This window comes from Ursus maritimus, unplaced genomic scaffold (genome assembly GCF_017311325.1).
Source record: "Ursus maritimus isolate PB19 unplaced genomic scaffold, ASM1731132v1 scaffold_18, whole genome shotgun sequence".
Taxonomy (NCBI): domain Eukaryota; kingdom Metazoa; phylum Chordata; class Mammalia; order Carnivora; family Ursidae; genus Ursus; species Ursus maritimus.
The window spans coordinates 24186587-24214435 of NW_024424230.1; the positions used below are offsets into that span (position 1 = coordinate 24186587).

A 27849-nucleotide genomic window follows, 5' to 3' on the forward strand; every position below is an offset into this window, starting at 1 on the left:
AAAATCAGTCTGGTCATGCCTCCTGAGAACAGTTACTTATCTCAAGTCTTAGTCTGGTTGCTCATACTCAGTTCCTCCAGCCATTCTGTATCTGACATGACTTCCAGACGTCTCACCAACCTGACTGCCCTGACCAGGTGATTAGTTCTGGTTAATCTATACCCCTCTTCAGTGGAAGGCCCAGGGACGGGCAATGACAACATGTGAGTTGATTACCATCTGGACTAGGGAGGTGAAATAACATTTATTTTTTTAAAAAAAGGCATGTGGGGCGCCTGGGTGGCTCAGTCGGTTAAGTGTCCAACTCGATTTTAGCTCAGAGTCATGAGATCGAGCCCCACGTCAGGCTCTGTGCTCAGCGCAGACTCTGCTTGGGATTGTCTCTTTCCTTCTCCTTCTGCCCCTCCCCCTGCTCGTTTACTCGCTCTCTCTTAAATAAATAAATAAATACATACATACATACAATCTTTTAAGAAAAGGCATGCTCACAGCACCTGTGAGATGTGAGTGGGATATTACTGTCTCCTCTTTTACAGAGAAGAAAACTAGGCTCAGAGAAGTCAAGTACCTGTTATGGACTGCATGTTTGTGTTCCCCTAAAAGACATGTATTTTAAACTAAACGCACGGGGGTGACATTAGGAGGTGGGGCCTTTTGGAGGTAATTAGGTTTAGATCAGGTCATAAGGATAGAGCCTCTATGATGAGATAAGTGTTTTGATTTTTTTAAGATTTTTTTTTTTTTTTTGAGAAAAGTGTTCCTATTAGAAGAAACTGGAGCTCTCTTTCTCCACCGTGTGAGGATACAATAAAAAGATGCTATCCTCAAGCCAGGAAAAGGCTGTCACCAGACACTGGATCTGTCAGCGCCTTGAGCTTGGACTTCCCACCTCCAGAACTGTGAGAAATATATGTCTGTTGTTTAAACTACCCACTCTACAGTATTCTGTTAAAGCAGCCTAAACTGGCCAAGATGGTAGCTCTCCAAAATCTTTCAGCTCATAAATTATGGAACCAGGGCTTAAATACAGATCTGACTCCAAAGTCTGCTCTTCATTCTCAGGGCATTGAAAATCTGAGCACTGTTCTTGGAATAGGTTTGAAACAATAATCTCTAGGTAGTCTACATCTTGCTTGTAGAGTGACCTTCTGTTAGGCATTGGTCCTTTTTGGCCTTTAGGTTCTAAAAAGAAAGTCAGCCCCTAGAAAAAGGTTTACTCCGTGTCCATAATCAAGACCATTTGATGGCTTGAGGAGCCATTATATTCCTAAAAGGCTGTGGTGGCATTTAGCACTTCTGGAATAACTTCTTGTTGATTTATTTATATTTTTTAAAAAGTTATTAATTTGAGAGAGAGAGGGAGAGTCAGCATGAGAGAGGGAGAGAGAGAGAGTGCACGCACCAGTGGGAGGAGAGGCAGAAGGTAAGGGAGAAGCAGACTCCCTGATGAGCAGGGAGCCCGATGCAACATGGGACTCGATCCCAGGACCCCGAGATCACGACCTGAGCTGAAGGCAGACGCCCAACCGCCTGAGCCACCCAATCTTCTTGTTGATTTAGATCCGTTCTGCGTTTGTTTTTTGTTTGTCTTAATACCAAAGGAAATTTCAGTTTTGCAGATGTAAATCTTGTTAGTAAGATGTTGATGAAAATTCTGGTCCTGGTAGTCCCAGGTGATTGATTTTCACACTTTTTCTCAAAAAGCTGTTCTTTTGGGGCTGGATACCAGGATGTCCTGGCTCACCTTGTCCTTCATGGCAATTTAACCCAATTTTTAATTGTATAATGCCTGTCTCCTCTACTAGATCTTAAACTTCTTGAGGTCAGGCTCACGTCTGAAGCACAGTGCACACAGAATTGCTAAGTAAATACGTGTTGAATGATTGAGCCAAATGGACGTCCTCAATTAGGAACACCAATCTTCCTTCTAAGTGTCTCTCTGGAAAGTCTCTGAGTAATGAGGGGCATGAAGAGTTTCTGCAGGACTGCAATTTCTTTCAATGCCTCGCTTGGTATTTCACTGCCTGACCGGCTTTCCTGGGTAACTCAACATATTTCTGGATATCGTCGATTTTCATGATAGTCTAACCAAAATGTGCTGGGAAGGTATAAGTCTGCTGCTGCAACATATAAAAATTGTACGCCTTCCAAGGCAAGGTATCATTTCTTTGTACGTTTTCTGCTTTACAGTTACTTCCTAAGTAGGATGAATATTGGTACAGTCTCAGATCGAAAATGTGTTGGGAACACAGGCAGTCATTTGGACGTTTTCTTTCTAATTAAACTTGATATTTTTGAATGTATTCAGTTTGTATTGCTGCGATAAGTTACCACAGATTTAGTGGCTTAAAACAACACACATTTATTATCTCATAGTTCTGTAGGTCAGAAGTCTGACACGATTCTCACTTAGCTAAAACCAAGGTATTGGTAAGACTGGGTTCCCTTCTGGAGGCTCTAGGGGATAATCTGTTTCCTTGTCTTTTTCAGCTTCTAGAGGTCACTGCATACATTCCCATTCTCTTGCCATCTTCAAAGCCAGCAATATCTGGTCCTCACATTGCATCACTTGGTCTTCTTACAGAGCCATATTTATTTATTTTTAAGATGTATTTATTTATTTTAGAGAGAGTGAGAGTGCATGAGCAGGAGTAGGGGAGGGACAAAGGGAAGGGGGGGAGAAAGAATCTCAGGCAGACACCCTGTAGAGAGCGGAGCCTGATACAGTTGCTGAGCCATATTTATGACTCTTGCCTTCCTCTCACTTTTCACTTTTGTGATTACATTAGGCCCACCCTGATAATCCTGGATAATCTCCCTATTTGAAAGTCATCTTATTAGCAACCTAATGCTATCTGCAACCCTTTGCCATGTAACCTAACACATTCATAGGTTTTGGGGATTAGGATGTGGTTATCTTCAGGGGAACCATTATTCTGCCTACCACATGGAATAATTTTAGATTTACAGAGAGCTGCAAAATACAGAGAGTTCCTGTATATCCTTCACCCAGCTTGCTTCTTTCTTTCTTTCTTTCTTTCTTTCTTTCTTTCTTTCTTTCTTTCTTTTTCTTTCTAAGATTTTATTTATTTGACAGAGAGAGACACAGAGAGAGAGGGAACGCAAGCAAGGGCAGCGGGAGAGGAAGAAGCAGGCCTCCTGCCGAGCGGGGAGCCGGACTCAGGGCTCGATTCCAGGACCCTGGGATCATGACCTGAGCCGAAGGCAGATGCTTAATGACTGAGCCGCCCAGGCGCCCCACCCAGTTCCTTTTAATGTTAGTATCTTACATAACCGTAACAAATTTGTCAAAACTAGGAAATAAACATTGGTACAATACTGTTAACTAAACTACAGACTTCATTTGGATTTCATAAATTTTCCCACTTACTGCCTTTTTTTTGGTTCTAGGATCCAATCAGGACACCCAGCTGCATTTAGTGGAGGGTTTTCACGACTTTCCTGCTAGTATTTCTGCAGCAACTAGACACTGTTGTAATCAAGGCAGTCACAGTTATCATGATAGTGGTTCTGGCAGTCTTGAGAGATGGTGACCAAAGATAATACTTAGCACATTACATGTACAATAAAAGGTATTTGAAGTCAGGCTTCATATATTGGGAAAACCATTCCTAACCTAACACTCTGATTTATGATGATTGCCTAGCAGCGTTAGGACATTTACCGAGGAACGCTGGTAAGACCCTTTTTACGTCAAGTTATCCCAAAAATATTAAAAAAGGGGGACATTAAATTTTAATAACAGGTTTGCCTCAAAGTAGAATGAGTTGTTTCTCGGTCTATAAAGTTAGTTCTGAAGAGAGGCTCACATTTATTTCTAGATCATTCTGGGGTAGATAGAGGGTGTGATTTTTGGTACAGGCAAAAATATGAAGTACTTTGAGTTTGGCTTTGGGGCCTCTGTTTTTGCTGAAATTTTAAAATAAAAATTATAAAACTATACATGTAACTCATATTCATCGCAGGAAAAATAGGAAACAGGCAAAAACTGAATTTATTTTATTTATTTATAAGATTTTATTTATTTATTTGACACAGAGAGACAGCAGAGAGGCAACACAAGCACGGGAATTGTGAGAGGGAGAAGTAGGCTTCCCACCAAGCAAGGAGCGTGACACCGGGTTCGATTCCAGGTCCCTGGGATCATGATCTGAGCCGAGCCACCCAGGTGCCCTGGGAAAAACTGAATTTAATCACACAGGATCTCATTCCCCAAAGTTTATAATTGTTAACATTCTTTTAGCCTTTTCCCCCCCGTGTGTGTATACACATATATAATAAACATAAACATAGTTCATTTATGAAGATTGGATATTATACATACTGCTCCCCGCTGGATAGATCATGAGCGTGTATCCCTAGTATTCTTTACAATGGCTACATAGTAGTGCCCTCCTCTTTTTGGCTAGGCTCCCAGGTACCTTGTATTTTAGAATGTTTTCCTGAAATAATCCTGCAAGCTCAGGAATTTATTGGCAACAGATGCTACAAAAGTATATCGAAGATCTGTATGGTAATTCTCAGAGTACATTTGACACACTGACTGTAAAACGGAAGTAATAGTGATACCTATCTCAGTGTTATTTGGAGAAACAGTGCATAGCACATAGGAAACCCATAATGGGACTTGTTAATTATCGTTACTGATTTGGCAATAGCCCTGTGTGAGAAGAATTAGCATCACCTTGTATATATTTAAGAAGAGGAAACTGATGGGAAAAGCTCAAGGACATATGTCGGTCTGGTAACTTCATTCAGCTCATTTGACTTCAAGTTCCATTCTTTGGGCACTGCACTATATTGATACTCTTTCCTATGAGACCTGCCCTTTCTATAAACAGTGCGGTTAGTTATAGACCTACTACCTGCCTCCATTAAAAATTACTTTCAGAAAGTCAGCTCTCGACACAAGGGTTTGAAAAGAATAAAGATAAAGATAAAAAATAAAAACACGCCAAAAGATAAATTATTTTCCTATTTCCAAGTCTTCAGAACTCCGCAAGGAACTGCTTGACTTTGGGATGGTTATTCAGTTGGAATAAACAGAGGCCTTAACAAAGCTAAGCCACCAGAACCACTGGTGTGGGGTGAGCCATCCAGCGATCGATCGGTAAGAGGGTTTAGCCGCTTCTCGAATTTGCCACGTGGCTTTGCCGTTGCCCTGGACGCGCTAGGAGGGTGGAGAAACGCCTAACGTTTGAAGGACTACATTTCCCAGAAGTCTGCGCGCCGCGCGCCACGTGACCGTCGTCCGGAGCGCGCCCGGCCGTTCGGTCCCCAGCCGCGTTCTCGGCCGCTTCCCTCTTCTCTCCCCGCCTCCCGGCCTCCGCACGGACGCGGCCGGGGCGGGAGCCGAGCCGGAGCCGAGCCGGAGCCGGAGCTGGAGCCGGAGCCGGAGCCGCAGAGACGTGGAAACATGGAGGCCTGAGCCGGCGTGCGCCACCCTGGCTGCGGCGGCGACGGCGGCTTCTTCCGATCCCCCTGTGCCACCCGCTCGTGTGTCCGTGGAGGTGGAAGCGGATCTGCCCTCCGGCTGAGACAGGTGGGCTGTGGCGCCGCCCCCGGCCCTGGAAGCCCGGCGGGGCCCCCAGCCCCTCGTCCGAGCGGGTTTGCGGACACCCTCACCCTCCTGTCGGCGGGACTGCTCCGCCGGGACGGGGGAGAGGGTCCTTTCCTGCCACTGGGGGCCTGGGCCACCCTGGAGGGGCTGTGCCTGGGTCCCGAGAGCTGCCCGCATCTTCCCCCCGCCCCCTTCCAGGGCACAGTGGCACTTAGAGGATGAGGGAGTGTGTTAGGAGTGAGAGGGACCTCTCTCCGAGTCTAGTGTTAAGAGTTGGGGGGTTACCAAAGAGCGGGTAGATAGATGCTTCGGGAGATGGGGCGATGTTGGTCTGAAAAATGGGCGTGTAATGGGTAGGGTGAGCAATAGTGTTTTGTTTTGTTTGTACGTATACATTGTTATGGAGAAGTAGTTCACATACCATAAAATTCACCCTTTAAAGGTACAATTAAAGTATAACTCAGTGTTGTTGTTTTTTTTAAGTATATTCACAGGGTTGTGCAACTATCTAATTCCAGAACATTTTTTTCACTCTAAAAAGAAACTTGGACACATTAACACTCTTTATTTCCCCCTTTCCCACTTCCTGGCAACTAGCAATTGTGTTTTAACCGAAAGGGTGGGAAGTTAGCCCAGGTGTTGGAGAGCTGGTGGCAGTAGTGGGGTGATAAAGCTGATAGCAGAAAGTACTGAACTGGGGTAGAGGAGTAATGGGGTGATTGTGATAGGGCCGGCAGTGGGGTACACAGAATGGACGGAGTAGGGGTGTAGATGGAGTGGGACCTCTGAAAGGGGAGAGAGGAGGTTGGAGGGAGGGGTGTGTAGAGAGAAGCTGCTGTGAAAACATGGAGGATGGAGGCCGTGGAGGGGAGTGTAGTCTTACGGAGGAACCCAGGCCTTTGGTTTTATGGGTGGGTAGCGCAAGAAAGAACTGGAGGTGGTAGGGAAGAGATCTATAGGAATAGGGGAATGGTTGCTGCTGAGCATGAAATTTGTGAATATATAGATTTCTAGAATGATTATTCTGCTTTGTAATTTTTATCTTAGATAATTCTCTTGGCAACTCAGAGTGGCCAAGTATAAATATTTCCATACTGGAGTTGAAGAACCAGGCTCTTATAGATTAAGTGACTTGCTGAAATTATCCTTAATTAAGGATAATAGGGTAAAATGAGTTGGGGATTAAAGAATAATTGATTAAACTATAAATTGCAGGTGGCTTGCGTGGCAGAGAATTGAGGGGGCAATGTCACAGGAAAGAGATTCAACTGTTAAATATATTGAGTCTGTATTATTATGATAGCGTCCAAGGACTTTGTTTTTGTAACTTTTAAATACAGAAAAGTTTAAACATTGAAATAATTTAATATCCCCCCATGTACCCGTTACCCAGCTTCAACAATTAGTAACTCATGCTAATTTATTTTCATCTACTCCCTTATCCGTTCCTGTCCCCACTCCCAGCTATTTTAAAGCAGATCATAGGCATACCATTTCATTTGTAAATATTTGAGTGTAAATCTGTAGAAGGTTGAGTCACTCTTTTTAATATGCCCACATTACCATTATCACATCTAAAAAAAATTAATAGTAAGCTCTTAATGTCAATATTTAGAAGGACTTATTTTTTAAAATGTAGCATCCATTCGATACAAGGGAATTACACAGTGCAAACACTTTGATGTTTGACTTTCTAAAAAACATGGTATAGTTGTTTCCTGATTTTTTCCAGTTGCTTCTGTTACCCTCTTTCATTTTCTTGGTTGATATGGTTCATCCTTCTACAAAAAGTTCAAAGAATTGTCACTTTGGCATTTTAATTGGTAGAGTTTTCATGAGAGCAGGAGAAAAATAGAAGTGAAGTACAACACGTGCACATTTTAGAAAAGTGAAATATACATGCAGAAATAACTTATGTCTCATTGCTCTAAATATTTGGGCAATTTGATTACACTTTTGTAGATACTTTCACATTGTTAGAAGTTGTTTACTGTATATTAGTTACCTTTTTTTTTCTAAGATTTTATTTATTTTAGAGTGAGCACAAAGTGGGGGGAGGAAGTGACAGAGGGGGCGGGAGAGGGACAAACAGACTTGGCGCTGAGTGCAGAGCCCCAAGTGGGCCTTAATCCCAAGACCCTGAAACCATGACCTGAGCCGAAAGCAAGAGTCTGATGCTTGACCGACTGAGCCACCCAGGCGCCCCATGTGTATTAGTTTTCTATGCCTACTGTAACAAGTTACCACAAATTTAATGTCTTAACACAAATTATTTTAAAGTTCTGTATTTTGAAGTCCAAAATGGTCTTACTGGGCTAAAATCAGTGTGTCAGCAAAGCTGTGTTCTTTTCTGGAGGTTTCTAGGGGAGAATCTGTTCCTTGGCTCTTCCAGCTTCTAGAGGCCACCCCTATTCCTTGGCGTGCAGTCCTCGTGCTCCATCTGCATAGCCAGCAATATTGCATCTCGTCGTCCATGCTGTAGTAGGTCTCTGATCACAGCTGGGAAAGGTTAAGGACCCATGTGATTAGATCAGGCCTACCTGGATAATTCAGGAGAATTTCCCCCATCTCAAGGTCCTTAACTTAATTATAGCTGCATAGTCCCCTCTGCCAGGTAAGATAACAATCACAGATTCCATAGATGAGGATGTGAATCTCTTTGGGGGCTATTATTCTGCCTACCATAGTGTGTTTTGGGACATTTTGCTGAGATTTACTAGGTGAGGTGACTTCCTTTGCTGCTACAAATTCAGTGTGTCATCTTTCAGGTAATGGGAATGGTTAGTGATAAGAGAGGACCACTCATTTTCCTTTCTGTGACTATAATAAACATATGGGAAGTACCTGTGTGCTTGCAGTGTAGCTTTTGGTAAAATGAGACCTTTAAAAGTGATTAAGCATAAAAGCAATGTGACAACATGTAAGTCTTTCTGTATTTAGTTTTGGTCTCTTTATATTCATGTTTTTTAAGTATTGTATACTTGTAATCAGAGTGTATGCAATGCTCAGCGGCTAGTTGAAATCATAGGACAGTCTGGGCAGTGATGGTTCCTGCACTCCCAGTGAGAAGTCTCTCTGTCCCAGTGGGTGATTGAGGCACCCCCAGTTGAACAGGAAGACTTTTTTTTTTTTTTTTTTGCAGAGAGGGAGTTGTGGGAAGGGGCAGTGGGACAGGGAGAGAGAATCTCAAGCAGGCTCCAAGCGCAGTGCAGAGCCTGATGCGGGGCTCAGTCTCACGACCTTGAGATCACAACCTGAGCCAAAATCAAGAGGCGGATGCTTAACTGACTGAGCCACTGAGACACCCCCAGGAAGACTCTTAACAGTGAGAAAATGTGCAGGAAGAATGAGCTCCTGACAGACTTGGGCTTGAGGCCCCTTCTCAACTTTTCTTTCTGTGACCTGGTTGGTTGAAAAGGGCTGTGAGCCTGAACAGGTGAGGGGCCAGATGGCTATGGCTATTCTTCCTTGCCCAGGACTGAGAGAAGACTGAGTGGTGGAGGTAGAGGGGACTTCAGAAAGCCCTCTAGTCTGGTATCCTGCTTCCTGAGGGGGTTCCACATTTCACCTTAGCTCTCAAGCTCTTGACAGTGTCCGGGTGTGAAGGTCCTGGCTCTGATGGTGGTGTGTTTCAGCGTACCACTTCTCAGTTATGTGTAAGGGCAATTGTTCACTCTCTGCTCCCACCTTTCACCTTGTTTCCCCTTGGAAGGTTCTTCGTGAATACTCTGACCTTCTTAAAAACTACACGTAAACAGTGTGTAAGTTATCCATCTGTTAACTTACTTCTAGTCAAAATAACCTAACCTGGTAAGGTTGAGAACAACTTTACAAATAGTCTTATTTACTAAAATGTTTTGTTCTTTTTTCATTCCTTTAAGCAAGTTTGGTTGGTACTTTTTGATCTTCTCTAATTTTTATCATATTCTTTAAATATGCAGACACCAGGCCAGGGTTGTGGGGTTGGGGTGGGGCCGGGTGTGTGGACAAAATGGGTAAAGGTGGTCAAATGGTGTAAACTTCTAGTTATAAGTCATGGGGGTATAATGTGCAGCATGGCGACTATAGTTAATAATTACTGTATATTTGAAAGTTGCTAACAGCAGATCTTTTAAGTTTTCATCATAAGAAAAAATTGTAGTAACGTATGGTGATGGATGTTAACTAGACTTAATTGTGATCATTTTGCAATATACACGTATGGAACATTATGTTGTACACCAGAAACTAACATCATGCTACGTGTCAGTTATATCTCAACTTACAAACCGTGCAAGGATGCCTGGGTGGCTCGGTTAGTTAAGTGTCCAGCTCTTGGTTTCAGCTCAGGTCATGATCTCAGGGTCGTCAGATCGAGCCCCATGTTGGGCTCAGGGCTCAGTGTGGAGTCTGCTTGGGATTCTTTCCCTCTTCCTCCCCGTCTGTCCCTCCCCCAGCTGGCTCACACCACACTCTAAAATAAATCTTAAAAAAATGCAGATGCTAAAAGTGGCTGTTAATTCTCCAATAAGGACATTGGGAGAATTAAACAATATACATTTTGTATGTCGTATGACTGATAATTTCTTTTTTAGATTGATTCAGTCACTGAATCTTAACAATTCCTTCAGGATATCTCTTGCAACCCTTCACCTTAGAAGACTTTTTTTTTTTTTTTTGGTAAGATTTATTCATTTATTTTAGAGAGTGAAAACGTGCACGCACGGGAGCAGAGGGAGGGGTAGAAGAGAATCTTAAGCAGAGTCCCTGCTGAGTGCGGAGCCCAACTCAGGGGCTCTGTCTCATGACCCTGAGATCATGACCTGCGCTGAAACCAAGAGTCAGACCTTAACCGACTGAGCCACCCAGGCGCCCCACTGTAGAACACTTTTAAAGCCTCCTGCATCAGTTAAGATTAGGTTTGGCTCTGGGTAACAGAGACTTGATTGAATAATAGCTTAAACATGTTTGTTTCTGGTGTGAAAGTCCAGAGGTAGACAATTCACGGCTGGCATGGTGGCTGTACTGTCATTGGGGACCCAGTTTCTTACTCTGTCATCCATGGGGTGTGGTCCTTGATTTCTGGGTCCCAGATGGTGAGGCATGGCATGCAGTTAGATAAATGGTCTGGCACCCTCACGAACGTTCTGGACTGGACATAGATATTTTGAATATCATCAGCGTATAGCAGAAGAGTTCACTGATCTACAAGCCTCAGGGTAGTGTGTGATCTTATGGTTGCAGTGGACAAAGTAGAAGCCCATGAGGAAGTCTTCCTATTGTAAAGCATCAAGCATCAGCTTGCTCTCTGGCCTTTTTTTGCTTCCACTCTGATTCCCTCCCTACTCCAGCCATGTCGAACTTCCTTCAGTTCCTTGAATGGGCCCTTGCCTGTTTTTGTCTTCAGTCTAGGCCTTTATATATGGTATTCTTTTTGCTTGGACAATTTTCTGAACCCCACACCCAAGTAGGCCAATCCTTCTTATCCTTCAGGTCTTAGCTTTTAAAAGGTATGACATCTGGGAAGCTTTCAGAGTCTTGAATAGTTGCTATATCATAATTTCACGTTGATTTAGCTGTATCTCTTACTCAACTGTAAATTCCATTCTTCACATTTGCAGTCTTGGCACTTACGTCGTGCTGGCCACATAGTGGCTGCTCAGGAAGTAATGACAGATCCCTCGTGCTTGCGTAACTGTAATGGGATGGAGCTTGGGTGATGCTAGTTTGTGTTTTCAGTCCTGCACTATTCTTTGGTATTTGCACATTGAGTTGTTTATATGAATCAGTGATTGTGGTAGTGAATAGTAAAGCACATTCTCTCTAATTTATTTAAGAGTTAATTTTCCCCTTAAAGTAATGCTTGTGTTTTAGAAAGGATAAGTAGTATTAGAAGATATATTATAAAAAACGAGCCATACCCTGCCTTCCCTATCCTTTGTAGTCTGGTTCCCAGAGACAACTACCCTTAACTATGTTTGTAAGTAATATGGCTAAATGGCTATTTTTGGATTTATCAGTCATGGATGACACCTATTGACTCCTTGTTATGGTAGTCGAGGTGCTCTTCCTCTTCCTCCCCTCTCTTCCAGCCCTTCCAGTAGAGATACATAATTCTTGGCTAACTTAGTGCTCCGTGTTGCTAGGAGTACATAAATACTGCTCACTGCTGAGCTGAGTAATTTACCTGGTTTCCCAGCTCCCCACCCCCATCTGCCTATTTTTTTCATGAACATATTACTAATTTTTACCAAACACTTTGAAAGGCCTGTGGGGCTTGGGGCCCAGGAAACTGATGCAAGATGTTGCTGTGGCTACTGCTGTTGCTGTGAGCACTGAATTGTTTGGTCCCAGTCCCAGAGGCTTCCTGTCTTTGTTAGTGTGAACGTAGGATAAAAATCTCAGACACTTCACACTTAGCTCAATAGTGTCTTGAGTTAACACCCCTCTGTTTGGTTTGTGCTTGATTTTTGGAGCTCCTGTTACTAATATATTAAGACCTTCTATCTAAGTGGGTCTTCTAAGCTTCCATTTCCTGTTTTCCATCTGTTTGTCTCTTGTTCTTTATTATGGGAGTTACTTCGACCTTATCTTCTCTCTGTCCAGTTTTTTAAACAACTTTTCAAGTATCTTTTCCTGTCCTTTGACTATTTCCTTTTTTATGACATCTTGTTCTTGGTTCAGGGAAGCAATGTGGTATAGTGGTTTCCGCACCCAGCCTGCCTACGTCTGAAACCTGGTGTGCCACTTTCTGACTCTATAGTCTGGAGCAAGTCCCTTAATCTTTCTTTGCCTCAGTTTATTCTGTCTAGGCCAAAAGTTGGCAGATATTTGTGCAAGTATTTTAGCTTTGTGGTCCAGGAGGCAAAACGAAAAATATTATACAGGTACTTATGTAATGGGAGAGAAAAAATTTCCACGAGTTTTTTACTAATGAAATTCAAAATACGATATGAATAATGGTTGAGAATAGGTTTTTTTGTAATAAGGTTTGCTAAATGAAGAATGAAATCTCTTTTTGGAGGAGAGGGGATAACATTTTACCTAATAGGGTATACTAACTTTAAACCTCAGTCATCAAAATTCATCACAAATGTTCATATTTAACATTGGCTTGTAATGAGATTTTTGTATTTCATCTTTGAAAGTATCTTTTTACATGGTACCTCCAAATACTGATCAGTCCATGAACATGTTTTTAGTGGAGCATGTTTATTGCTTGGAAGGCATCTATAGAATTGTGCTAGATTCTTTTCTGATAATTACCTTTTAGCAAATCATCGTATTGCCCACTAATCACTTCCAACTGAGGGTTAGGTAGAAGCTTCATGTTTTACAGTTAAATGGTTTTTGAAATGTGGAACTTGTATCGAGGTCTGAAAAGTGCTGGAACTGTAGTTTTATTTTGGAAAATATGTCTATTACATATTTGTGTGGCATTGGAGATCTCGCATCTCATCTTAAGTTTTTACAGCATGCGAAGTGTGTAAAGCAGCTCGACATCACTTGTGATTCAGTGTCATTTGTCCTCGAAATGACTGTCTCAGTGTAGGTTTTGCATGGAAACGCTATTGGCCTTCTAATTTTAGATTGAATTCATTGAGAAATATTAGCAAATCTGCAGCAAAAACGTATTTTCAGAGCCATTCAGTGTTCAATAATAGTGGCCGAGGGAGGTTCTTCAGACAAATTTTGTTCTCTGAGCTCGAAAAATTTCCATAAAACTATACCCTGGCTAAGCCATGGTATCGTGTGGTGGGATAGATCAGGATATTCAGCTGCTGTTTCTGACAGAATTGTCATGGAAATGATGATGGTTAAGTTCATGAAAGTAATGAAGCTAACCGTTGTAACTGGTTCAATAACAGGTGGTGGATTCAGATATCTTATGCCGCCTCCCTGCTCACTGATCATGCAGTGAGTAACAAGTAGGTCTTAAACACCTTGCATTTTCACAGGGTTTGTAAATTTGTCCATCTAAGTTTCTTCTGCTTCACACGTATTTTTACCATCATCGGTTATTATACATCTTAGCAGATTCCACTTCAGGTTGAACTGAATTAGTATTTTTCTCCACTTTTTGGGAAAATATTCATAGCTGTAATGGTTCCATACAGACTGTTCTCTGAACAGCTGTTTTCACTGAAAGACAGGTCTGAAAGATGTTTCTTTTTTCTGGACACATTTCTTTGGCTGCTCTAATCAAACACGATTTAGTTTAACTCCTGACTGGTCCATGACTTTTCTTGTTTGGTTAACACATGAGCCCTTTGGAACCTTACTTTGGTTGCGGCCTAGTTTTTATTCTTTGTCATTGGGAAGACACTGTGCTGTGATGAAACGTCGTGTTTGAGATTTGCTAGCTCTCCTGTCCATTGCTCTCGTGAACTGGGAGTGCTCCATGGTCGGGCCCGTCCGTCTGTTGCGATGAGTGCTTGGTTGGCAGTATCCTCCTGTATGGTATTCTGGTACAAGTACGATGCTGTTACATAACAGACGCGACGCTTTGACCTTTCATCAGATTTTTAAAAAATGACCTACCCTCTGCTAAAAGCGTGACATCAAAGTCTACTTCTTTCTTGTTTCCACATGACAGATATCCACTGGTAATAAGTGTCGCAATGTGCAAGACACTTGAAATGCTGCCTTCTCTCTGCGTCATTGAGATTTGTAGTGTGGCGAGCAGCAGCTTAAAGGGATGAGAACATCACATCTGGTCTCTGCAGGAACGACTCGTCTGTGCCGTTGTATCACAAAAGCAGCCACGGGCAATATGGGAACAATTGAGCATAGCTATGTTCCACTAAAACTTTAATTATGGACACTGACATTTTAATTTCATGTGATTTCCACATGTCACAACATTTTTTTTTTCCCCAATCGTTTAAAAATGTAAAAATCATTCTTTGGGCAGCCGGCTAGATTTGGCCCCTTAGGTTGTAATTTGCTAACCGATGATCTACACAATGAGAAAATGGAGATACGACCTCAGGTATAGATGAGTTAATCCATGTCAAGGATTGGATAGTGCCTGGGGACGAGTAGCTGCTGACTAAATGTGTGCATTTATTATCGTTACTGTTTTACCTCTCTGAGGCTGTCTTCGTTTTTAATTTTTTCTGAGAATCCTCTTTGGAATTTGTGAGAATTCCTGAGAATTCCTTTCTTTGGTTTATTTTGGTTTCTGTATTTTGTGTTGGAGGTTTTGCTCACAAGTCTAATCATTTTTGATTGTTCCCTTGTTCCCTTGTACTTGAGACTGGAAGCTATTCGTGTGAGTGGATTTTGTTGAGTGGTGGGCCTTGCTGGGGGTGGCAGGCCAGCTTTTGAAATGAGGGGGATCCCAAATGTCTGTTAACTTTTTCCTGGGTGCCCCTTCAGCTTCTCTTGAGAAGACTCATCCAGTCCCCTGCCTTGGAGGCAGGGAAGCCCGCTGCGTGCCTGTAGCAAGCACACTTGAACTTCATCCTCCTGTTTTCATCCCTCTCCTCTTTACCCTCCCAACCTGGGCTTTGGAGTCCACAGTGTCTCCAGTCACATTTCTTCAGAGAGCACACACGTGGTCTCCCATGGGGCATGGGGTTGGCGGGGACCCACTTACTTTATTTAGCGCTGCACCTTGCTCCTGTCTTCATGATGCTTTTCTCCGGCTCTTTGGCCTTCCTGGGGTTCCATGGGTTGGATTGGCTTGCCTCTTGTTCGGGTGCCCTTTAGCGGGCACTTACATCGGGGCTTCCTCAGCTCTGCGGTTCAGTTACTACCCCTGTCACCGTTCCATCTTCCATGCCTCTTCTCATCTTCGCAAGCTTAATCTTTTTATTCTCATTACTCCCATTGTGCTGGAGTGGAATACCCCAGGATACTTAATATAGCCCTTGGAACATAGTAACCTTTCGGAGAATGTTCCATTACTTGGAGGACTAATGGCACCTGTGCGTTTAATATGTCCTTTGGCTAGTGACCGTTGCCCACTAATTCTCTAGTCTCCTGTTTGAACTGAGGTTTTGCCTTAAAGTCTCAAGTACAAATGAGGGGCATGTGTTTTTTTGTTTTGTTTTGTTTTGTTTTTTCCTTTCTCAGGAAGCAGGCAGTTCTGGAATATAGGTTATGATTAATGGTTTCTCAACCTAAGTTGGGACAACGTACACTAGGGTGTCATTTGCATATTTTGAGGGTGTTAGAACAGAATTGGTTATGGATCTGATCCACCAATGTTTATTTTCCATTTAAAGCACATTGAATCAGGAGACAGCAAGTCAGTACACATAAAAGAGATTTAATTTTATGTATATATCAAATATTTCCTAAATTAAATATAAAATATTGAGCATATCATTTCCTGTTGAAGGTATTGCTTATGTCCATGATGGTAAAATTGACTTGGGGAAATAACTGACGTGAAAAGTTAAATAGCAGTATGAGAGTCAGACAGCAAACCAGGTATTACTGCGAGGATCGCTGAAGTCCAGATGAGTGGTGAAGATAGAGTGCTTTAGGATTACAGAGGAAAGAGCTCTCTCTGTGCTTAGTGAGTAGGGCGGAAAGGGCTGCGGATCAGATGTGGTAGTGGGAGGCAGGCGTGAATGGCAGGAACAGAGGTGGGGAGGAGCCTGCTAGATGTTGAGAAGACTGCTTGTCTCTCCTGTTAGGACACTTGCAAACTGAGGTTACAGACTACTTGTATCCAAATCAGTATGAATGCTTTTTAGAAAATGCAGATGCCTGGGCCCCAGCCCAACATTCTGAATCTTTGGGGCCCAGGCATTTGCTTTTTTTTTTTTTTTTTTAAGATTTATTTATTTAAGAGCGAGCGTGTGCGAGCATGGGGGTGGGGAAAGGCAGAGGGAGAGGGAGACTCTCAAGCCAACTCAGAGCCTGACACGGGGCTTGATCCCATGACCCTGAGATTATGACCTGATCTGAAATCAAGAGTCAGAGGCTCAACTGGCCGAGCCGCCCAGGCGCCCCCAGGCATTTGCATTTTCAACCACGTGCTTCTCAGGTGTTCTTATGTATGTTCAAGTTTGGGAACCACTGGTTTGGAGGGTAGTTGGAAATAGTTGGAAAGTGAGCTTTCAGACTGGAGCGTCTTGAATGTCAGTACTGTACTCTCTTTTTCAGGTGATAAGGAATCATTGAATATTTTTGGGCTCGTGAGTGAAGTGATGGAAGTGGTAATTTTGCTGGCATTAACTGTCTATTATAACCGACCTTTCACTTGGCTAGGCATGCTCTGCCCGGTCCCCTCCTGAGTGCTTTGCGTGCTGCCTCGTCCTGCTTCATCCTCAGAAAATCTTAGGAGTCTTAAGTACCGTTTTTCCGTTACACAGTGGTGTTTTTACATCATGAAAGGAGATTCATCCTCACTCTGCACGGACTTACTTAGGGTCTGGCTCACACCAGAACCTTTGGTCTGAATCGCAGTGTTGGACGGAATGTCCTGTGAAGCATTAATGCAGGAGTGGAGTGTGCAGAGTGAATGCAGGCGAAGAGGTGGGAGGCAGAGAACTCCGGATACTGGTGCACTGGGTCGTATGGGATCGCAGGAGCCTGGCCTCGCACGGAGGCAGCGGGAATATAAAGGAAGAGGTGGATTTAGAAGATGATATGTAGAATTGTGGATGCTGTCGAAGAACCCACGGGACTTTTTAAAATTTTTTATCGAGGAGTAGAGAACATACAATACATGACTTTCAGGTGTATAGTAATTTGACAATTATATATGTTACGAAATTCTTACCATGCTAAGGGTAGTCATCTGTGGCCATATAAAGTTGTTGGTTTTTTTTTTTTTTTTTTAGATTTTATTGATTTATTTGAGAGAGAGCAAGCGCGACAGGGGGAGGGGCAGAGGGAGAAGGAGAGGCAGACTCCCCGCTAAGCAGGGAGCTTGACGTGGGGCTCGATCCCAGGACCCTGGGATCATGACCTGAGCCGGAGGCAGACGCTTCACTGACTGAGCCACCCAGGCGCCCTGCCATACAAAGTTCTTAAAATATTATTGACTGCATTGCTGTACTTTCCATCTCCCCACAGGACTTGATGTCTTTGGAGAGTCTCTCTGGTAAAGGGAAGACCAGGGACTGGATTGGAATGGGTGAATTAGATTTATGGGCACATGAGCTTGGGTACAAATCCTGGCTTTGTCACTTGTTATCTCTGGGATGTTGGCAAGTTATTTAATCTGTCTGTGCCTTAGTTTCCTCATCTATAAAATGAGAAAATTGTGTTCACCTCTTAGAGTTGTTAACAAGGACTAAATAAGTCGGTGATTGTAAAGAACTTAGACTAGTTCTTGGCATATAATAGAACATAGAAATAAATTGGCTGAGAAGCAGCACCATTGCACATACTGTTTCCTCTCCCTCAGATGTGTCTGTCTTTCCAGAGCTGCTTGTGTATAGAGAACTCTCTGGTAATACTTACCCCATGTTATAATCATTTATTGGCCTGTTTGACTTTGAGTTCATTAATGGCAGGGACTTGGTTTTATTCATTTTCGCATCTTCAGTACCCATCATAACAGCCAGCACTTATAGCAAGTGTGTGAAAGGTGTCTGAGGAGCAAGTGTTTGCTTACGTGACATCACTTGAGTCAAGAGTGCTGATTGATAGAAATCGTGAAGGGTTGTTCCTTTGGGGGGCAAATTTAGATTCTGTTTTTAAATTTATGATAACTGCAAGACATCAGATTGAAATGTCTAGTAAGTAAAGATTTATGCTTGGGTTTTGACTGAGAAGTCGAGATGAAGTGTTAGTTCTGGGACAGCTCTCACACAGAGTTGAAAGCAGCAGCTGGAAGCACATTCAGATCCTGAAGGAGAGCAGGCACAGAGAACAATGCATTTAACTATTTTTTTAAATTTAAATTATAATGTGTAATAGTTAAAAAAAAAATCAGGCGGTACAAGAGGACATAAAGTGAAAAGTCCCTTCCCTCCAGATTTCTAGTCCGGTTCTTCAGAGGTAACCATTCTTGGACCATTGCTTACGTCCCCTTTCAGAAGTGACTTGGGCACATGTAGGAATGAACATGTGTATTTAAATAAATAGGGTCTTACTGTATGAGCTGTTTTTTGTTTTTCCTTGAGGTATTTAGGATATCTTTACACACCAGCACGTAAGGTGTGCCTCAATTCTTTTCCACAGTTACGCAGTATTCCCTTCTGTGCTTATTCCGTACTGCAGTCATGACCGTCATCTGGGTTATTTTATGTCTTTGCTGTTCCAAACAATGTGTTGACATCTTTATGCATAGAACTTGTCAACTGGTATGGGTTTACCCGTGAGATAAATTTCTAAAAATGAAATCCTTGGCACAAAGAGTATACGCAGTTAAAATTTTGATATTGTCAAATATCTACACACTCATGGGGGTCCTGTTTCCTTATTGCCCTCACGCTTTCACAGTTGTTTTCTTTTAACCTTTGCTAATATGATGGGTAAAAGTGATACCTTAATGTTTTAACTAGCATATTTTATTCCTGATTTATACTGAATATGTTTTCATTTATTTATTAGATGTGGGACCGTGGCTGTTTCAACAAGTTGTTTTTTGTTTTTTTGAGTAATTTCTCTTTAGCAGTGTGCTGGAAGTTAATTAGGGACAGGGAAGAGACATAAATAAAGCCTGATTTATGTCTCACAGAAGTAATCTACCTCAGGAGGCAGGGCATATATACTACAGAAAGTTTCAAGGTAGTGCTTACATAGTGGGAACTTTAGGAGGACAGTGGGAAGTTGAGAGGGGAAAATGGTTTTGGGAAGGAGGATGGTATCAGTTTTTTATGTGTCAAGATCAAGTTCTTGACTACACTGCATTAAAGATAGGTCCTTTGAAAGGTTTATTACTGAAAGCATCAGCAATGGCACACTTCTCATTTCTAGTCTAGACTTATGTAAGAAGCATTATTATCCACAAAATTACTGATTATATATATAATTATATGTTTATATATTCTCCTTGAGTTAAAAACAATCTTAAGTATTTTAGGGATCTAGACAGAACTGGCATTCTGGTGGGAGGTTGGGAATAAGAGAGATTTGAAAGTCCTGTCATGGAAGCCACTAATGAAACCAGGAGACAGGCTCAGTGACAAATTGAGAGGAAGAAGAGCTGAAAGCCAAGAAGTCCCATGCACAGCCAGGGGGAAAAGCAACAGGGCTCTTAGGAGGTAAGGTGATTGGATGGTGGGTTTTTCAAGTTCCATTTTATTCTGAGTTTCATTGATAAAGGTCTTGGGAGTTCCAAATAAATTGTGTTCAGGTGGAGTGTGTGTGCACACTAGTTGTGTGTGTGTGTGTGTGTGTGTGTGTGTGTCTGTATTTGTGTTTGGAATCCTTGGCATGAATCATTGCAGAGAAGTTGCCATTGGGCCTCAGTTTCCTACTTTGCTTTCTGTGAGGGTAGGGAGCAGGTGGAACTTTCTGGCAACGGTACCTCAGTGGCTTAGTTACCTTGCTTGGCTGCACTTTTCCCTCCTGGGCATTCCAGCTGCCTTTGGCACTGCTTTCACTGTGCTCAGCAGATGGTACCTTATTGTTGCTGCCTAGGGGAGTGAGGGCTCGGGCAAGGGTGACAGGGCAGGGGGTCCTAGTCATACCTGTCAGTCGCCCCTGGGCTCTGGCTTTTTTCCTGGCCTTCTGCTTCTGGACTGGAGTTGCTGTTTGCACTCTCGCTGCCCTTGACTGAAGGCTCTCGTGCGTGCCTTGGAATGCCATTTTCCCTTCTCAGTCCATCTTCAGCTGCTCTCCAGTTTATGGGGATTCCTCACAACTTCTGGTCTCCTGAATTTCTGAGCATGGCTGTGGAATTACTGACAATTAAGCAAAAAATTTTTTTGCATGATTTCTAGAGTTTGGTGAGGAAAAGCAGCAGGGGAGGCATTGCACCTTGTGCTCAGTTGGCTGTCTTGGTTTTGCTCGTTAATATTCGGTTCAGTCTTTCCTGAGAATCTTATAGGCTTTATTCACATTGTTGTTTTAGAAGGGTTCATAGTGGTCCTGAATTGAGCTTGTTTTACGACTTTGTGGTCTATCCTAGGAGCTTTGAAAAATCAAATTTATTTCCTATAAATTAATAGAAAATAGGCAAAGGATAAGAACAGGTAATGGCCTCTTTCACAGTGAAAAAAAAAAGCAAACTAAAACTGTGCTGAAAAACTATTTTGTCGCATCAGTTGGCAGGGACCAGAAAGTTTGATTAAAGGGTGGTGGCTGTGGTGTGAGTAAACAGGCCTTGCTGCCAGGAGTGCGGGCTGGCAGTCCCTAAAGAGGGCAGGTGGTTTGGCGGGGGGGGGAAATAATCGCCCTCCACCCTTCTGAGTTCTTAGCTGAGACCCTTGTAATAGAAGACAGATTAATAGGAGAGAACAAAAGTTTATTAACGGGTACCCCATGTACACATGGGAGACACCCAGGGAGGTGGCGTAGAATTCAGACTTAAATAACATCCTAATGGGGACGGGGCGGGGGGGATGTAGGCTTCTTAGGGGTGAGTTACTGGTTTTTAGGAAAGAGGAATGAACCCTTAGAAGAACGGATGGGATGTGTGATAGTTTGTGACTGTGTGTCTGGGTGTGGTGTCCACTTCTAGTCTTTCTTCCTGTGATGAGTCACCTGGTTGGTAAAACTCTCAGGGGAGGGGATTTACGGTAATGAAGTTCCTTTTGGAGGAGCTGTCTTTAGGCAGCTAAAGGGAGTTCAGGGAAAGCCTTACCCTGCATTTGGTGTTTTTCGGATGCCTACAGCTCAAAATAATCAAAATGCCAAAGTGGCATATTTTGAGGTGGCATATTCTGCTACCCTTCAGCGGTATCTACCAAAATTGGAAATGCACATAATCTTTGACCAGCAATTCTCTTTCTCTGGATGTATCCTACCTATAGTGTCATACACGTGTGAAATGTCTCACATGCCAGGTACCTATTGGAGAATGATTTATAATTGCAAAAGCCCATAAACTACTTAAATGAACATCAGTATAGGATTTATTAAATTAAAAACTGGAATGTTATAGAGTCGTAAAGATGAGGAAGTGCTTTATATGCAGATATATAGTGATTTCTAATATTTAGTAACTAGAAAAAGCAAAGAGACATAAACCGTGTGTTGTGTTCTGTGTAAAAAGGGGAAAATATGTGTTTGTATATACACAGAATCTCTGTGGAATGATACCCAAGAAACTGGTAACATTTTTTCTAAGTTGAGAAACTAGTTTGGTAAGGAGATGAGATGGGAAACTTTTTACTGCCTACCCTGTGAACTCTTCGTATTTTGCACCATGTGCATTACTTATTCAAAAAATAAAGTACAAATGAAAAATACAGTCTGACTTGAATTTTCATTGGTAGACCATACTAATAATGTTTCTCATTGTTGCCTTACTTATCTAGGAAAGGTGGGATGGAATTTTGTTCCTTTGAAAATTCAGCATTCATGTACCTAATTAAACTCACAAAGTAAATTGATTTTAATTGATTGTTTTTAAGGTACCCTATGTAAAGTAAAGTACTGGCGTATTGAATTGAGAGCACAAGTTGTTCTGATTCTCATTTTCTTTTTATCTGATGTCATTTTTATCCTTTTAATTGTAATGAAGCCTAGAGAAGGGAAATTGAGCCCACAGGAGAGCCAGGGGAACCCATAACTAAGTTGTACATGCCAATAAACCAATATTTTCTCAACGAACCCATTTTGGTCCACACTCTTGGGTGTTTATCCAGTAAACTGCTGTTAGGCCCACAGTGCTAACTGGTGATTAGCACAAGTTCCAAGATAAATAGAAGACTATAAACAAATTGTGGAGATCTTTTTGTTGTTTTTGTAAAACATTTTATTGAGGCATTTTTGGGAGTGTCAGGGATTATTAAACAAAAGAATTGGAAAGTTTTGAGCAAAAGGAAACAACGATGCCTTTACGTAGGTGGCTGAGGACAAAAATCTGTATTCCCCAGAGTTCTGAAGTTCATGGGGAATCCCTAAGGGACCCAAACACATGATTTCTCTTGCTTTTATTGAAAAAGTTTGGTTTTGAATAAGACTTGAAAGAACTTACTTGGGGAAAGTAGTCTAAGTAAAAGAGCGTTCCAAGACACTGCATAAACTAAATGTGAGATCCTATTATCGTGTGATACAGGTGGTGAAGTAATTTAATATGTAAAAATACCTAGTGGTTGTGACAGAAAGTACCTGTTAGTATGATTTCTTGGAACCTCTTCTTGCACATGTAGATCAGACTTGGGGGTTGGACTTTTTTTAGCTGATTTCTAAAAACTTTTTATTTTGCAATGATTATAGACCGTAAGTTGCAAAAATGATACAGAGAAATCGCATGTACCCTTCACCCGTCTTCCCCCGGTGTTAACATAAGGATTGTACATTATCTACATCAGGAAGTTAATATTAACACAACATAACAGGCTGTAGACTGTACTTGGATTTTTCCAGTTTTTACATGTATTCTTTTTCCCTTGTGTGTGTGTATAACTGAAATTTTATCACGTGTACGGATTCATGCAACCACCACCACCACAGTCAAGACACAGAATTTTTCCAATCCCACAAATGAACTTCTTCAGGCTGCCCTTTTATGATCACCTTTTGCCCCCTGGGCCTCCGTGCCCTGCCTGGCAGCCACCCATCTGTGCTTCACCGCGAGTTTCGTCATCTTGAGTGTTATATAAACGGAGTCATAGTGTGAAACCTTTTTTGTTTGCCAAAACTCTTTTTTAATAAAATGTTTCAAACATAGAAGTACAACAGTATAATAAACACCTATTCCCTCCATCCATATTTAAACTATTCGCAATTGTTAATAGTTTGCCAGGTTTGCTTTGTCTCTATTTTGTCCTGAACCATTTGCAAGGAAGTTGCAGATATGAGGACGCTTTACCCCTAAATATTTAGGCACACAGCTCCCAAGAATTATGTCATTTTCCTACTCAGTTATGCTATTATCTCACTTATGTCCATTTGATATCTTCTATTAAGTCCATATCAGGTTTGGTCTCAAGATTGTCTTTTATAATGTTTTTTTTCCCCCCTTCCTCCAGACCTGGGTTCATTGAAGATTCACATATACATTTGGTTGTTACAATATCCCTTTAGTCTCCTTCAGTTTAGGAAAACCCCCCCACCCCATGCACACACTTTCAGTTACCGTGGTATTATTGACTTTTTGGCGAACCCAGGGTGGTGGTTCTGTATAATGTCCTGTATTCTGCGTTCGTCAGATTATTTCCTCATGTGGTCATCTATATTCGTTCTTTATTCTCTAGCTTACTGGTTTTGAGCACTCAAGGCATTTTATGATTTCTCTTCTTTTAAGTTTGTTAGGATGGGTTTTATGGCCCAGAATGTGGACTGTTTTGGTGAACATTCAATATGTGTTCCGCTGTTGTTGGATGAAGTAGCCCATAGATGCAGATCCAGTGTGGATTGATGGTGGTCTTGAGATCAGCTAGGTCCTTACTGACTTTATGGCTGCTGAATCTGACCATTTCGGAGAGAGGGGTGCTCAGGTCTCCAGCTATAATATAGTACGCTCGTCTCTCTTTTCTTGTAGTTCTGTTAGTTTTCGCCTCACATGTTTTAATGCTGTTATGTTAGGGTGCAACTGTTCTTGGAACAGTTGACTCCTTTATCAGTGTGGAATGCCATTTTTTATCCCTGGTAAGTTTCCTTGCTCTGAAGTCGGCCGTGTCTAATATTAATAAAACTTCTCTTGCTTTCTTTTGATTAGTGTTAGCATGGTATATCTCTCTCCATCTCTTTTAATCTGTATGTGTCTTTTTTTTTTTTTAAAGATTTTATTTATTTATTTGACAGAGATAGAGACAGCCAGCGAGAGAGGGAACACAAGCAGGGGGAGTGGGAGAGGAAGAAGCAGGCTCATAGCGGAGGAGCCTGATGTGGGGCTCGATCCCATAACGCTGGGATCACGCCCTGAGCCGAAGGCAGACGCTTAACCGCTGTGCCACCCAGGCGCCCCTGTATGTGTCTTTTATGTTTAAAGTGGGCTTCTTGTAGACAGCATATAGTTGGGTCTTGTTTTTTGATCCACTTTGACAATCTCTTTTAATTGGTGTATTTAGACCATTGGTGTTCAGATGATATGTGATAAAGTTGAATTAACGTCTACCAATCTTTGTTACTGTTTTCATTTCCCTTATTTTTGTTCCTATGTTTGTCTTCTACTCTTTCTGCCTTTTGTAGTTCTAATGGAGCACTTAAATGAATCCATTTTCTCTCCTTTCTTAGTATATCACTTATGCTTTTTAAAACTTTTTAGAGGTTGCCTTTGTGTTTGCAGTATACATTTACAACTAATCCAAGTCCATTTTCAAGTAATACCTACTTCACAGGTAGTAGAAGTACCTTATAATTACAAAGTACATATTCCTGATTCCTCCCTTCTGTCCCTTTTATCATCCCTGTTGTTCATTTGCTTATATATAAACTATAATCATCAAACATAGTGTTGCTATTACTTTGAGTATGTGACCTTTTGGGATGGGCTTTTCTCACTCATCACAATGCCCTCAAGATCGATCCAAGTTATTGGGTGTATCAGATAGTTCCTTCTTTTTATTCCATTGTATGGATGTACCTCTATTTGCTTATTCATTCATGTGCTGAAAGAACATTTGGGTATAGTTTTTTGTGTGAACCTAAGTTTTCATTTCTCTGAGATGATAGTCCAGGAATGCAGTTGCTGGGTTGAATAGTATGTATATATTTAACTTCTTAAAACTTTTAAAAAATTTTTAAAGATTTTATTTGTTTATTTGAGAGAAAGAGAGAGAGATAGCGAGAAGGAGAGAAAGAGAGAGAGAGAGCACAAGCAGGGGGGAGAGGCAGAAGCCCGACATGGGGCTTGATCTCAGGACCCTGGGATCATGACCTGAGCTGAAGGCAGGCGCTTAACCAACTGAGCCACCCAGGCACCCCTGTGTTTAACTTTGTAAGAAATTGCTGAACCATTTTCCAGAGGGGCTGTTCCATTTTCCATTCCCAGTAGCAACATATGAGCTATTTTCAGTATGTCCTTGGCAGCATTTGGTATTGTCAGGTTGTTTTTTTTTTTTTTTTAGCCGTTTCAATAGATGTGTAGCAGTATGTCATCATGGTCTTAATTTGTGGTTCCCTTAATGGCTAATAATGATAGAATATCTTTTCATGTGTTTGTCATTTGCATGTCTTCTTTGGTGATATGGTAAAATCTTTTGCATATTTTCTTATTGGATTGTTTTCTTATTATTGACTTTAGAGAGTTGCTTATATGTTCTGGATACAAGTCCTTTGTTGGGTATGTGACTTACAAATATTTTCTCTAAGCCTGTGGCTTTTCTTTTCATCTTCTTAACAGGGTCTTTCATGGACCAAAAGTTTTCAATTTTGGTGAAGCTTAACTTACCAACTTTTTCTTTTATGGGCAGTGCTCTTGTGTAATGCCTAAGCACCTCCTAACCCCAGGTCACAAAGATTTTCTCCTATGTTCTCTTCTAAAAAGAGTTTCAGGGTTTTATGTTTTACGTTTAGATCTGTGATTATTTTGAGTTAATTTTTAAGATACAGGGTTTTTTTGTTTGTTTTTTGGCCTATGGATGTCCACTTGCTCTAGCACCATTTGTTGAAAGGGCTGTCCCGTCCTCCATTGAATTGCTTTTGCATTGTTGGCAAAAATCAGCTGGTTGTACTGTGGTGGGTCTGTTTCTGGATTTTCTGTTTTGTTTTATTGATCTCTGTGTTTATCACTACTGTAGGTTTGAATTTAATTCCTCTTTTCTGGCCAAGCTATGACTATTGCTTATCAGTAAACACATAAATGGTGGAAATTTGAAATTTTTTTGATTTTGGGAGATAACTCTAGTACTAACATTGAACTATATCAGACAAATAGATTTTTTAAAGTTGGCTACTTGTTTGCCTCAGTAAAGAATAATTTACATTTTTGTCACTGTGAATTTAGTTATTATGGTAACTTTGTGTTTTCCATATATGTTAAAAATTTAGATTTGAGTAGGTGAAGGAGCCTAAAAATATTTAATTTTTAAAATCAAAGTAATATATAGATATAGTTTAAAAAAATCAGGTAATGTGATGGACATAAAATGAAAAGGCTGCATGACCACCCTCCCCACTCCAGAATCCTTTTCCCCAGAATGGGCCACACTCAAATCTCTTAGCTGTTGTTTCTCATTACTTGCCTCTCATTACTTACTAATATGCCTTTACTGTTATTTGCCAATTTGGTAATTTTAGATATTTCTGTTGACTTCCTGCCTATTACAGAAGATGAGGATTTCACACTCTTAAATCCATTCCCACTTCTTTTTTTAGCATCTTCCCAATACAGTTACCTCCCAATTTTTGGTTAAATCTTTATCTACTGTTTCTATTATGATAATTACATAAATATTAATAACTGTTGAATTGAGTCATATACTATGATTACATGACCTTGCTTGAATTATTTTTGTTTTTTTCCAGTGTACATTGTTACCAAAAAGTCATTTATTTTCTATGTAGTTATCATTCATTCCTGCCATATTCTCCTACGATATTGTAACCCTTCACAATAAGGTCGGACACATCAGGTGACCTGTTGCTCTCTGGTTTGCTTTCATGGAGGTCATGGGGCCGTCTGGACTCCTGTCCCAGCCTGCAGCACGTGTCTTCCCTGTCTCGTGTTGCATCCTTTGCTTCTTGAATTTCTTGTCTTCAATTTTCTTGTTTTATTCCTTCACATTGAGAGGATACATCTTCCAGTAGCTTCCAGAAAATGGGTCCATGGGAGGTATTTTTAGTCGTGGCAAGTCTTGAAATATGCCTTTATTCTACCTTTATACTTAACTGGTAGCATGGCTAGCTATAGAAATCTAGTTAAAATTATTTTTTATTAGGGGCGCCTGGGTGGCACAGCGGTTAAGCGTCTGCCTTCGGCTCAGGGCGTGATCCTGGCGTTACGGGATCGAGCCCCACATCAGGCTCCTCCGCTATGAGCCTGCTTCTTCCTCCGCTATGAGCCTGCTTCTTCCTCTCCCACTCCCCCTGCTTGTGTTCCCTCTCTCGCTGGCTGTCTCTATCTCTGTCGAATAAATAAATAAAAAAAAACTTAAAAAAAATTATTTTTTATTAATAATTTGAAGGCATTGCTTCCCTTTCTAGCTTCCAGTATTGTTGCTGAAAGACTGAGAAGCCATTCTTTAAAAAATAAATTAATAAATAAAATATATATTTACATATATTTTATATATATTTTTATATCTATCTATCTATCTATCTAT

General features: G+C 41.4%; 1 protein-coding gene across 1 annotated transcript in view; it reads left to right on the forward strand.

The window, feature by feature from the left end:
- The first annotated feature begins 5276 nt into the window (after positions 1-5276).
- The window catches only part of DYM (dymeclin), a 322063-nt gene continuing 299490 nt past the window's right edge, over positions 5277-27849 (forward strand). The window contains exon 1 of the mRNA XM_040632527.1: positions 5277-5563. The gene's annotated coding sequence lies outside the window, so the exon portion shown is untranslated. The remainder of the gene's footprint in view (positions 5564-27849) is intronic.